Here is a 14651-nt window from a genome sequence, read left to right as displayed (position 1 = left end):
CTTGTGGTCTCCACTCAACCATAAAAGAATGTGAGCATGTGGTATATAGGAGGAGATAGATCCTCTAAATTTTTTTTAATAATTGAGGGAGTAAAGTGTGATCTCTCACCATTAATTTTATAAGTAGGACCAAGAAAAAATATGAGAGAGAGTGCAATGAAAGGTTAGAGATCATACTTTACTCTCTCAATTTTTTTAAACAATTGAGATGATCCATTCCCGTATATAGGAATACTAATTAAACGTTCGTTGTTCATTAGGAATATAGGAATTTGTTAAATTAGGAATGTTTTTTTTAGTTTTGCCATAAATAGTATCAATCCTATTATTTGCCGATAAAATTAAATACAATTTAAAAATTAATAACCTTATAAATTACGTAAATTTAAAAAATATTTAAATTTTTTCGAAATACTAAATTAATTCAATTTTGTCGAAACAACATTAGAAATAGAATTAAGCATAGAGGAATGTCAAATTAAATTTTTCATTCTTTTGTGGTGAAGGATCTTTTGTCTCCAATGTGGTTGAAATGTGGTGAGTGATCTTTTGGCTGAAAAATAGAGTTTTTATTCTCTAATGTGTTATTGTTCATGTTTTGATATTTATTAGAACATTAAATAGTGAAATCTGGCTTTTCTCACTACAAGTAACTTTGCATATATAAGCTGCTGCTCAAGAATTGAAAGATGTTATATATAAACAGAAAAAATTGAGTGATTGAGTTCATTATCAATTTGTGATATTGGATCAAATTAAAATTTTGTCCCTTGAAAAAAGCTGTGTAATAATTTGTTGATAGTAAAATTGTGGGATAATGTTCATTATTCACGTGAGCCTAGAAGAATGAAATGTGTGGAAGAGTAATATGTTTGACTTATATTACTTTGCAAAATCAAATTGTGGTGATGTATGATATAGTTGGATTTTTCTATCCAATAAATTTGAAATGTAATGATATATGTGGCCTTATAAAATTGAATTGTGATGAAGGATCTTAGTCCCTATGACTCGATAAAATCTGGTATGTTTATCGGATAAGATTGTATGCTTGATGCTTATGTTGTGAAATTGTGTCATCTGTTATGTTTTCCTCTAAAATATTGAAGTTTAATGGTATATTTGACTATATGAAGTTGAAATGGTGAAGGATCACTTGTTTTCGAAATGGAGTTTTCTTTTCTTTGATGTGATCTGCTCATGCTTGAAATTTATTAGAACAGCCAAATTTGGTTTTTCTCATGCAAGTAAATGTGCATATATAGACTGCTAATTGTTTCGAGAATTGAAAGACGTGATACATAAACAAAAAACAATTGAGTGATTGAATTCATTGTCAGTTTGTTTATACAAAAAAAAATAGTACACACACTTTGAATTTGTCATTCCGATTCTCTATACTAATCTATTATAACATAATGTATGCTAATATATGTTAATTAGTCTCATAGAGTATGAGATTTTCATCAATCTCAACTCAAGGGAGATGTGAGTTGGTGGAATACATGTTCACTGCAAGGAATTTCTATGGGATGATCATATCAAAAAAACTCTTCCTCAACTTCACTCAAAAAATCTTGGAATAAATGTTGGTTCAAATATGAAACGGGTATCACAAAACGTTTTTTATTCTCTCCGACATACACTGCAAGATGGTTGGGACTTCTACGGATTTTGAAATTGCTTGCTTAGTAGAAAAACAGAAACCCATTTTTCTTGAATGTAGAGAATAGAAAGAGCAAGAAAAAGCTCTAGAGCTTAAATTTGCCACCTCTACACTTTTTCATGTACTTAAGTGTCAAAACAGCCTCATCTTGAAGCTGAATATTAAATATGTGGAACAAAAGCAAAGAAAATAAGGAGAACAACAACTATAGAAAAAGAAAAAGAAAAAATTAAAATTGGTATTATGGCCTACGTATCTGATTTAAACCATTTCTAGACATTCGAAAAGCCAAATTAAATCCTCCAGATGGATGACATATGATAACAGGAAATGACTCTTTAAGCTGAATCTTTTCCTGAAAATGAAAATCATGGACGCAATGATTGTATTAAGATAATGTAATGCACATAACATGTTGTATCAGAAAATTACAAATATATTATATATTATGCAAAATCATAGGTATCAGATAGTCAACAACTAAGCCTTGTTTCACTAGGTTGGGCTGGCTCCCTCTCTCAAGTATAAAAAAACGGACAATAGAGAAAAAAGAGAACCAAATCACTCAAGTTGTTGATATCATAATAGATAACAAATGCAAAGTGAATGCAAATAAATACCACATAATATGATAACACAGTTAAAAGTAAAACAAAACCAAATAATGGAAAAATTAAAAAATAAGTAGAGATGTGGACCTCTTTTGTAATACTACTCAGGTCTGTCTTTGGAAAGTATAGCCCTCGGCTCCACGACTATAAAGTTGCTGCAAAAAAAAAAAAAACATTTGCAACAATGAATATATACCTATTGCACAACATATGTGCATTGAATGTCAAAACCTAATCCCCACTCCTAAGTCCCAATCCATGATGGTTCTTTGTCAATAGCAAATTGGCTACAAAATTGATTAAGAAACTAGATGTGACACTGGATTGAAAGGATATGGCATAGGCTTCCATAACAAAACTATCAAATTGGATATACCAGTAAAGAGAAACAATGTTAAACAATTGCGAATACATAAAATACGGTAGACACCAAACTTGTGATCAAAATTAGCCAAGTATAGGAAAAAAGTTACAATAATTTTGTCTATAGCATTTACATGAAAGAAATGGATGTCTATCTTAAGCGCAAACAATCTGAACAAATACACTTTTGTAACTGACCAATTATGATGATGATACAAAGGAGAGTATATGAACATACCAATGAAGTTCAAGGTAACCCGAACTATTTCAATTGCCCTCATTGAATTGCTAATTTGTTGCCCAGAAGCAAGATATGCTAGTATGACAGAAATAAAAACCCATTCAGGCAATCATGAACATATACTGAACTTCTCTGTCGAGCCCAAACCTAGATCAATGGAAATAAGAACTCAATTCTGTGTTCCCTATTATACATATCTTTAACATTATTAGATGTTATCATGTTATGCATGATGCAAAAGTAATATTCAAATATCAAACCTTAAGCAGGATCAAAGCCTCCCTTATTTCCTTCCAACCGAGAAATGTTTTGTTGACAAATTCTGTATCCTCTAGAAACATGTCTTCCAGAATGCTAGAATTGTACTTTGGCATAGCCTGAAGTGTGGTCCCTTAAGAATATTAACAACAATGATTAATAGGTTGTAGAAAAGGAAGAAGTCGTTATCTCAATGAAACAAAATATAGATAACTAGATATCGGGGGAAGTCGAGGAACAAACCATGATTCAAATTATGAATGTTATTATGCTTCATGTTCAGCTTTGATAAGCTAAATAGAGATGTAGCCGACAGAATGATTCTTACAAAAAAAACCAGGAACTTCAGCAATCTTTGCAGCTACAATTTTTCCCCTTTTAATGTTTGCCATGCCACTATTGTTTTAAGGTAAAATGTGTGCAAGAACAAAAAGAAATTACCTGGATAAACAAGCAGCAGAGGCTTTTGGGCTTCATTCTGAAAGGTAGACCATTCAACCTTACCAATAAATAGAGAAGATTCCAAGTACATCTTGATCAAGCAGAGATAAAGGCACCTTTTGGCATGGTATCTATAATTTAAGTAATCTTTCTCGTGGAAACACCCCTAACATAATAATAGGAAAATAGTGTGACATTAATACCATGAACATTAACATGTATATAAGTTTGGTTATCCCTTCTTTTAGTTTAAGTTTATATGAATATTAAAATAATATACCTTGGGTAACCTGATAATAAGATCAACATTGAGCTCAGGCCTAATGAGACTCTGAATAGAATAATTGCCTCCGATTTCGATGAGCGATGGCTTTTTAAACATGAAGTCAACCTTATCCGCACCAATGTCCCTCATAAATTTTGGTGCTACATCCGCAGTTACCTGAAAACTCATCAGCATTCAAAGAATCAGCGTTGAATGCTCCAAAAAGAACAAATTATAATAATATGAGCTTGAAAATCAGACCTTAAAGTCCACGGGGATTTCGTTGATGCATGACTTTATGGCGGAGACGGTGTTATCAACGAGGCTGGAGAAGTGAGAGGAATGATAAAGGTGGACCTCTTTCAATAACTCGCTAACCTTTAACTCCGTTGAGTCCATCATAGCATGGCTGCCTAAACCCTCCATGTTGGTGCCGGTGGAGGAAGATAAAGGCAGACGGTAGTGTATGCGAAGGGTGTAGTGTCGGCGAGCTCGTAGGACGGTTGTCTGGAATAGAGCGTGACTTGCTAGTGGCTTCAGGGAACATGGAGAGTGGTTCTGGCAGTAGAGAAGAAAGGGGTGGGTGCTCGGAGGCAGCAATATAGGAGGATGGGGAGCTGGTGCGATTCTGAGCTGCTGGAAGCAGAGGAGGGAAATAATGTGTTGTTGGTAGTATTTGATATTAGGGTAGGGGCATTTCAGGAATTTTGTTCCTATGGGTTCGTTTCTTATGACTTCCTAATAAGGTAGTAGGGTTTATGGCAGATTCACTATTTTTGGGTCAATTGGGTGTAAGGTTTATGTGAGAACCTCTGCTGTCTAGACCATTATAGAAAAGAAGACACCAATAAATGTTAAGTTACTAGTGTTAAACTCGTGTAATGCACGGGCTTACATTTAAATTTGACATGGTAAATCAAAAATAATATTTTATAATCATAAATTGTAATGGGTATTGAAAACTTAGAATGAGCCGTTCTGCCACCAGGAAGGAGTAATGACGCAGTTCCACTGAATGTGATATTTTAAACAATCTTTTCTCTAGACCGAATAGCAGAAGAAAGTCCATTCCAAATAAATGTCTTACCACACCCATTATTCCCGTAAACGAAGTAAAAACCATCAGAGTCTGTAATAATAGCATTGAATATCTCATCGAATACTAACCTTTGCTCATGAGTCATCTTTTGTTCTATGTATAAATTTGTATGAGTCAACTCATTTGCGCCATATGCTAACTCCACCTCTATTAGCTTTTTTTTTTTAAAGTAAAAGCTCAACACAATAAAGTGGAGCATACATAGCTAGACAAACACCACTACCCTACTTAAAGAAATAAACACAACAAAACCACGAAAAGCTCCCATGTCATCTTCGGCATAGCCATCAACAATAGAAGGGATCGACACCTGTCCACTCGTTGATGCTAATCACGGTCATGTTGATGATCTCTTCAACACCTTTGCTTTTATTCTGAAAAATTCTCATGTTCCTTTCCATTCAAATGTTCCAAACGATCACACAAAAGCATCTTAGTCGCTGCTTTTGATCCTCCTTACTCCTCGATTCCTCTGTCCAACTTAGAAAATGCTCTTTCATTGAACCCGGATAAGACCATTAACGGTCAAAATCTGATATCCAAGCACTCTACACCTGCCAAGCAAATGCACAGCCTAGAAACAAGTGATGTACATATTCCAAATCATTATTACATAAAACACAGACATTATCTTCCGGACTGACAATCCTAAACCGGATTAGCCTCTCCTTTGTATTAACTCTGCCTATCAAAACAAACCAAGCAAACAACTCCACTCTTAGTGGAACCAAACCTTTCTAAATGGTCCTAGTGAAGCTGTAGCTAGTTACCTGCTTTGGAAGAATTTCTTCCTGCAGCAGCTGAACAAATGAGTTAGTTGAAAAAACACCTTGCCTATCGCATTTCCACACCACTCTATCCTCTCGGTTATTTACTAATTTCACAGATCTCAAAGCCTCATGTAATTGACTCAGGAGTTCCAACTCCCATTGGAAAAGTTCTCGCCTCTATTGGAAGTTCCAAATCCACTCTAACCCATCCCAAAACTCACAATCCCTAATAACAGATCCACATTGGTTTGAAACAAAAAAAAGCCTCGGGAATCGATCCTTTAGAGATAAGCAAAGTAACCATACATCCTCCCAAAACTGAGTCCGTCGCCCATCACCAATCACCATAGACAAACCTGTAACCATCTTATCCCTTATACGTTGATTCGTGATTTGTAGTTGGCAAATATACTTCCATGGGCCTCCTCTAGTAGGTAGCACTTGAGTTGACAGTAGCTCATTAGGATTTAGATTATTACACGAACATACGACCTTCTTCCATAATGGACACTCTTCCTTTACAAACTGCCACCACCACTTAAACAAGAGTACTATGTTACGAATCATAACATCTCCAACTCCCAACCCGCTTAGTTTCTTAGGAGCCTGCTCCACTTCCCATCTTACTAATGCCATACCATTTCTACCATCTTCCTTACTCCACAGGAATCTTCGCTGTGAAGAAATCAATTTCTCAGCAACAGCCTTAGGCATCTTGAACAAGCTCAAATAATACACTAGCAAATGATTTAAGACTGATTTGATAAGCACCAACTTTTCAGCCTTGTTTAGCACCTTAGCTTTCCACAGACTGAGTTCTCCTTCACTTTGTCTATTATAGGCTTCCAGGTGTTCACCAACCTCAGATTTGCTCCAAAAGCGATTCCAAGGTATTTAACTAGAAGCGTTTCCACCTTACAACTCAATAAGTTGCACATACGCTGGACCCACTGCTCATCATAATTAATTGCAGTCAAACTGGACTTATCAAAATTAATCCTGAGCCTTGACATCAACTCAAAACATCACAGAAGTTCCTTGCAATTCTTAATAGTTTCCTCTTCAGGGGGTAAAACAGAATAGTATAATAAGCAACTGTAGATGTGACAATTCTATACTATCTCTTCCAACCAACAACGGTGATATACATCCGTTCCTGATTGCCTCTCCAACCATTCGATGCAGCACATCCACAACCAGTACAAATAAGAAGGGAGAAAATGGGTCACCTTGTCTCAAACCTCTTTCTATTTTGAATGGCTTAGATGGCAAACCATTTATCAGAATCGACATAGATGCAGTTGTCACACACTCCATAACCCACGCTCTCCATCTATGCCCAAACCCCATCTTTTGTAATACAATGTCCACAAAGCTCCATTTGACTATATCATATGCTTTCTGGAAATCTAACTTGATTATTGCTGCCTTCTTTTTCCTCAGTTAAAGCCAGTTTACTATTTCACACGCAATAAGTACCCTATCATGTGTTTTTCTTCCCTTGACAAACGCACTATGAGTCTCCCCTACTAACCCCAGCATCACTGCCCTCATCTTCCTAACTAGCACCTTCGAGATAACCTTGTAAACGCACCCCACCATACTAATAGGTCGTAAATCTTTCATCTCCTTCGCACCAACGAACTTGGGTGCTAGTGCCACCCAAGTGATATTGATATTTGTCAATAATCTGGATGTCTGGAAGAACCCTATCACTGCTGCCGTGAATTCAGACCTAATCTCACCCCAACACCTCTTAATGAAATTCATGTTGTACCCATTACAACCTGGCGCTTTAGATGACTCACAGTCCGACACAGCCTCTCTGATCTCCTCAGTCGACGATAACTTCTCTAAAGTCATAGCATCTTCCTCATCTATCTTACCCACCAAACCATCTCTGAATTCCATCATAGGAGAAGCTTCCTAATGATATAAATCCTTGTAGAACTCTAATAATACGTGAGCATCTTTCCTATCTTTTCCAAGTGAATTTGCATTTGAATTGTTAAGTTTAATCAAGATTTAAATACTTTTTAGCCACTATGAATGCTACTTTGAGTTGTTTGCAATTTTTTTTATTTCAGGTAGCATTCGGATGGATTTGACAAGTTTGTGTAGCAAAAAAAGAAGAAAGAGAATGATGTTGTCAACTCTGATCTCCTTGCACTCTAACAGAAATAACTTGAGCTACAGAGGTCCAATTGATATGGTTTTAATGGCATTAGAAAGCTAGCTTTCAGAGCTTTCCAACGATATATAATAGTATACCATTTCTTTCCATTCTGTACGGCCAAGATGGCACCTAACTTAAAATTTCTCAAGTTAGGCGCCAGGAACACAAATCCTTCCAAAGCATGCTGCCAAAGCCATGCCTAACTTCAAATTTTTGAAGTTAGGCGCCAGTCAAGACAAGCACGCATAATCCATTCGGCCAAGGCAGCGCTTAACTTCAATTTCTTGAAGTTAGGCGCCAATTGAAAGGGAAATGCTGGTCCCGCATCCATCAACTAAGAAGCCTACGAATATTTATTATTTATTACAAATAGGAAAAGATATTATTTAGTTTTAGAAAATATATTTTACGTTAATTAGGATTAGATATAAAAGGAAAAAGATTCAGCCCTTCCAGCTTTTTTCTCCTCTTTTACCTCATTCCAGACTTGACAGTTTTTCTGAATCCTAGTTTTCTCTCTGAGCCATGAGCAACTAAACCTCCACTGTTAAGGTTAGGAGCTCTGTTTATTGTATGGATTGATACTATTACTCCTCTATTTTAATTACTGTTTTGATTTTAATTTTAAGAATTTGTTTTTGCTTTTCATCTTATGAATCTGGGTGGAACGAAAGTATGACTGGTGCACGTATGCAAACCCCACACTTCCGTACAGCAGTACCAGCGAGTATACTGGGTAGTCCAAGTAATACCTGAGCAAGTCAGGGTCGATCCCACGAGGATTGTGGTTTGAAGCAAGCTATGGTTATCTTGCAGGTTTTAGTCAGGCGGAATCAGAAGGTTGTTGTGTAAACTTTGAATGATTATATGTCATATATAGAGTTGTAAGAGTAATGTGTGAAAGGGGTAAAACCAATTGGATTAAATGATAGGAATAGAGTTGAGAGTTGGAGTTGCTTTACCTTTCTGAATTAACTCTGGTACTACTGCTCTCTTTGCTTGTGAGTGATTTTTTCAATGGCAGGTTGTATGTGATTGACACTGGTTTGAGCAGCTGCCAATACTCTTCCGGATATGAACCCCAGGTTTAGTGTGGATCCATCTCTACTTGAGGGTGAAGCGCGTCCAGTCCATTCTCCTTTATGATCCTACTCAAAATGTCACAGACAAGGTCGGATCTTCCGGATCAGAGAATGCTGCATCTTTGGGTTCTAGCCTCTACCACAGAGACCCTAATCTCCCTGGAAATCAGCTGAACTGATGTCTCGAGAAGTCCCCGACGAAGTCGTGGATTAGCCGTCTGAGAGATGTATATTCAAGCTGGTGGTTCATCATTGTCCAATGAAAGACGCACTCTGAACCCATGTAAAATGTGATAACCTTATGCCAGTTCAACACATTCATATTGATGAAGAACAAATATACATCTTAGAATTAATCAAACACGGATCGAAGAGAAACAGTAATACTTTTATTAATTCATAGGACTCAGCATGGCTCCTCCCCTCAATCTAGGAGGTTTAGAAACTCATACTGAAAGAAAAATACAATTGAAAAATGTGTATGCTATGCGTGATGTCCCTCTGATTATGTAAAATACACTTTAAATAATAAATAGATGACTAGTAAGGGTAAAACAGTCTATTTAGTGCTAAAATACACTTCTGGGGCCCACTTGGTGAGTGTTTGGGCTGAGCTTTGATGAGATCCATGTGCTATGAGGTCTCTTGGGCATGGAACGCCAGCTAGGGGTCCTCTTTGGGTGTTTATACATTGGTCTCTGCTCTTTGGATGCTGGACACCTGGAAGGGGGCAGGTAGCTGGCATTGGACGCCAGTTTTGGGCCTTCTAATCCGAAGCAAAGTATAGACTATTATATATTGCTGGAAAGCTCTAGAAGTCAGATTTCCATAGCCGTTGAGAGCGCTCCATTGGAACTTTTATAGCTCCAGAAAAGCTCTTCCGAATGCAGGCAGGTCAGATTTAGACAACATCTGTAATGCTTTCTCTATCTCTGAATCAGACTTCTGCTCCAACTCCTCAATTTCAGCCAAAAAATACTTGAAATTGTCCAAAAACACAAAAACTCATAGTAGAATCCAAAAATGTGAATTTAACATTAAAACCTATAAAAACTCAATAAAACTAAATAAAAACTACTAAAAACTATATGAAAGTGATGTCAAAAAGCGTATAAAATATCCGCTCATTACAACCTTAAACTTAAACCGTTGCTTGTCCCCAAGCAACTAAAAACACAGTAGGATAATAAGAAAATTAAGATACAATAAATTTCTAAGTTTCAAATGAAGCTTAGTTACAATCAGATAAACGGGACTTAGTAGCTTTTTGCCTCTGAATAGTTTTGGCATCTCACTTTCCATTGAAACTCAGAGATGTTGGCATCCTCAGGAACTTGGAATCCAGATGATATTATTGACTCTCTTAGTTAAGCTTATTTTGATTCTTGAACACAGCTTTCAGAGTCTTGGCCATGACCCTAAGCACCTTGTCTTCCAGTATTACCACCGGATACAATAATGCTACATACACTTTAACTGGGTGAAACCTTTCAGATTGTGACTCAGCTTTGCTAGAGTCCCCAGATAGAGGTGTCTAGAGTTTTTAAGCACACTCTTTTTGCTTTGGACCACGACTTTAACCGCTCAGTCTCAAGCTTTTTACTTGACACCTTAACCCCACAAGCACATGGTTAGGGACAACTTGGTTTAGCCGCTTAGGCCAGGATTTTATTCCTTTTGGGTCCTCCTATCCACTGATGCTCAAAGCCTTGGGTCCTTTTACCCTTGCCTTTTGATTTAAAGGGTTACTGGCTTTTTCAATCTGCTCTCATTTTCCTGCATTTTTGGGCAGTAATGGATTTTTCTGCTTTTTATTTTTTTATTTTCGCCATTTTCTTTCTTTTTTTTTCTTTTTTCGCATGCATATATTGTTTTTCTTTTGCTTTTTGCTGCTTTTTCTTGCTTCAAGAATCAATTTTCAGATTTTTCAGATTATCAATAATATTTTTTCCTTTTTCCTTATTCTTTCAAGAGCCAACATTCTAAAATTTCAACTTCAAACATGCACTGTTTATTTCATACATTCAGAAAATAAAAGCAAATGACACCACATCAATATAATTAAACTAATTTTATTTTAAACTTGAAATTCATGCATCATTCAATTCTTTTCAATTAAAAATTTTCTTTTAAGCATGGTGAGAGATATATGGAACATTTTACAACTTTTAAGACATCAATGTAAATGATCATGCAACTAGAACTAGAGAACAGATAAATAAATAGACAAAAAATAGAAAAATAACAGGAAAGGGGTGTAAAGAGAACGAATCCACTTGAATGATGGTGGCTAGTGCTCCTCCTTGAGGATCCAATGTAGTGCTTGATCTCTTCAATGTCACTTTTTTGTCTTTGTTGAGACGGCTGCACAAGCTCTTGTGCATGATTCCTAGTTTGCTCCATCCTCTTCTTCCATACTTAGAAGTGGTAGAAGTCAAAAAGCAAAGCTTTTGCAACACCAAACTTAAGAGTTTTGCTCGTCCTCGAGCAAAGTAGAATAGAAGAAGGTGGGATAGGTGGAGCTTTTGTGGGACCTACAGGTCCTGAGAGGCATGAAAATATAGTTTCCCTGCTTCTTCACATTGGCGTTTGAACACCTAGAGGCTGCTCCCTGGCTGGTGTTCAACGCTAGCAATGCTGCCCATGATGGGCGTTGAATGCCTAGCAGGGATACCCTGGCTGGCATTCAACTTCAACACTCTATTTAGAGTGTTCTGTTTTTACTGTTGTGAAATTCTGTCTCTTGACTGAATGTTGCATATGATCATGACTCTGACAACTGAAAGAAAAACAAAATGAAAGAAAAATAAAAATAGTTGAGTAAGGTTGGGTTGCCTCCCAACAAGTGCTTCTTTAGTGTCTTTAGTTGGACTTCATTGTACTTAATTTAGTAACAGTGTTGAGCCTCCTGGCTCTATATCTCCTTCAAGGTAATGCTTGACTCTTTGTCCATTGACAGTGAACCTATTTTCAGGATCTTTTCCTTGAAGTTCTATGTGTCCGTAAGGTGATACTCTTGTAATCACATACAGTCCCTTCCAGCGAGATTTGAGTTTCCCAGGGAATAATCTGAGCCTTGAGTTGAAGAGCAGAACTTTCTGCCCTGGTTCAAAGACTCTGGAAGCTATCTTCCTGTCATGCCACCTCTTTGCCTTTTTCTTATAGATCTTTGCATTCTCAAATACATCTAAGCGAAATTCATCTAACTCATTTAGTTGGAGCAGCCATTTTTCTCCTGCTGCTTTAGCATCGAGGTTGAGGAATCTAGTGGCCCAATAGGCTTTGTGTTCTAGTTCCACTGGCAAATGACAAGACTTCCCATATACTAACTGATATGGTAAAGTTCCAATGGGGGTTTTGAAAGCTATTTTATATGCCCACAGAGCATCATCAAGCTTTCTAGCCCAATCCTTTCTAGAGGCACTTACTGTCCTCTCTAGGATTCGCTTTAGTTCTCTATTTGAGACTTTGGCTTGTCCATTGGTTTGGGAATGATACGGTGTTACTACTTTATGGCAAACTCTGTAACGACTTAGGACAGAATCCAGCTGTTTGTTGCAGAAATGAGTTCCTCCATCACTGATTAGTGTCCTAGGGACACCAAATCTGTTGAAGATGTTCTTTTGGAGGAACTTCATTACTACTCTTGTGTCATTAGTGGGTGTTGCTATTGCTTGAACCCATTTAGATATATAATCTACTGCCATAAGGATGTAGGTGTTTGAGTATGAAGGCGGAAATGGTCCCATGAAATCTATGCCCCATACGTCAAACAACTCAATCTATAGTATTCCTTGCTAAGGCATGCTATGACCATGAGGAAGATTGCCAGCCCTCTGGCAACTATCACAGTTACGGATGAACTCTCTAGAATTCTTAAAGAGAGTAGGCCAGTAAAAGCTACTTTGAAGCACCTTAGTGGCTGTCCGCTTACTTCCAAAGTGTCCTACATAGTCAGAGCTATGGTAATGCCATAGAATTCTCTGTGCCTCCTCTTCAGACACACAGCATTGGATTATTCTATCCGAACATCTCTTAAAGAGATTTGGTTCATCCCATAGGTAGTATTTTGCATCATGCATGAGTTTTCGGGCTTACTGCCTGGTAAACTCCTTGGGAATGAACCGTATAGCCTTATAGTTTGCAATATCTGCAAACCAAGATACTGTCCGAATGGCATAGAGTTTCTCATCTGAAAAGGATTCGGATATGTCAGTGGAGGGAGAAAAAGTCCCTGCTACTGGCTCAATCCGGGACAAGTGGTCAGCCACCTGATTTTCTGTCCCTTTTCTGTCTCTAATTTCTATATCAAACTCTTGCAGGAGTAACACCCATCTTATAAGTCTGGATTTAGAATCTTGCTTTGTGAGTAGATACTTTAGAGCAACATAGTCAGTATAAATAATGACCTTAGATCCTACAAGATAGGATCTGAACTTGTCAATGACATAAACTACCGCAAGTAGCTCCTTTTCTGTAGTAGTGTAGTTTTTCTGCGCATCATTTAATACGCGACTAGCATAATAAATGACATGCAGAAGCTTGTCATGTCTCTGAACTAGGACTGTGCCTATTGCATGATCACTTGTATCACACATTAGCTCAAATGGCAAGTCCCAGTTGGGTGCAGAGATGATATGAGCAGTGACAAGCTTAGCTTTCAGAGTTTCAAAGGCGTGCAGGCACTCTTGGACAAAGACGAATGGAACATTAGTGGCCAAGAGATTACACAGGAGTTTGGCAATTTTAGAGAAATCTTTTATGAACCGCCTGTAGAATTGATGCATTTGCATCTTTGCTATATTAGCTAGTTAGTTTAGTTAGTTTTAGATTAGTTTCATTCATTATCTTTGAAATAAACAAGCATTTTGATGAGTTGTATCTCCATACATTCATGTACCAAGAACTAGGTGAAATTTGGCATAATTCATGCAAATAATTCAAGAAGTTTACAAATGAATTAGTATGAATGAATCTCTTGAAATTCGTTGCATAGAATGGCAAAAATTTTAAGCAAGTTCTTTGGTTAATGATAGGTGATGGAGTAGCAAAGTCAAGCCAGCAAGGAAGCAAAGTGTCATAGAGCTAGGAGGAGAGCAAGTGGCACGTTGCTAACTCCAGGGTAGCATTGCCAACGCCAATGAAGACCAGAGATGGAGTCAGGAAGCCCTGGAGCAAGAAGGAAGGTGGTACATTGCCAACTCTAGAATTCACTAGCGTGTTTGAGGACAACGCTGAGCTAGAAGACTTGGCCCAGGAAAGGGAGATGCACGTTGCCAACGCCAGCTCCTATAGGCGTGTTCCAAGGCAACGTAGCAAGCAAAGCTTGGTGCCATAAGGAAGGCTCGAACATGTAGTTGGCTTGGGAGAGCATGGACGTGTACCAAGGCAACGCCAAGCTAGAAGCCAACCCTGGAGGGCAATCTCAAGACATCAAGCACGTTGCCAACGTTGGGTGCATAGGCGTGTTTGATGAAAACGTGCCAGGAAGCAAACAAGCAAGGATCACTCACTCAAGAAAGTTGCCAACACTGGATACATGGGCGTTCTTGCTAGCAATGCCAAATAAACAATGCAATAATCCAAAGCAAGAAGGAGGTAGCCCTGGAGAAGTCATCGAGCACGTTGCCAACGTGGGGAAGCACTGGCGTGTTCACCAACAACGCAGCATTGCTTGGA

General features: G+C 37.7%; 1 long non-coding RNA gene across 1 annotated transcript; it reads right to left on the bottom strand.

Annotated features, from left to right (window-relative positions):
- Positions 1–2884: 2884 nt before the first annotated feature.
- Positions 2885–3490, bottom strand: LOC140177012 (uncharacterized). Its single transcript, XR_011868448.1, has 3 exons — positions 3383–3490; positions 3142–3272; positions 2885–3028 (listed from the first exon to the last, which is right to left on the bottom strand). It is a non-coding gene; the product is annotated as an uncharacterized lncRNA (long non-coding RNA).
- Positions 3491–14651: the final 11161 nt, after the last annotated feature.

This window comes from Arachis hypogaea, chromosome 12 (genome assembly GCF_003086295.3).
Source record: "Arachis hypogaea cultivar Tifrunner chromosome 12, arahy.Tifrunner.gnm2.J5K5, whole genome shotgun sequence".
NCBI lineage: Eukaryota > Viridiplantae > Streptophyta > Magnoliopsida > Fabales > Fabaceae > Arachis > Arachis hypogaea.
The sequence above is the reverse complement of the archived record's forward strand: the minus strand, read 5'-3'. Positions and strand labels throughout refer to the sequence as shown.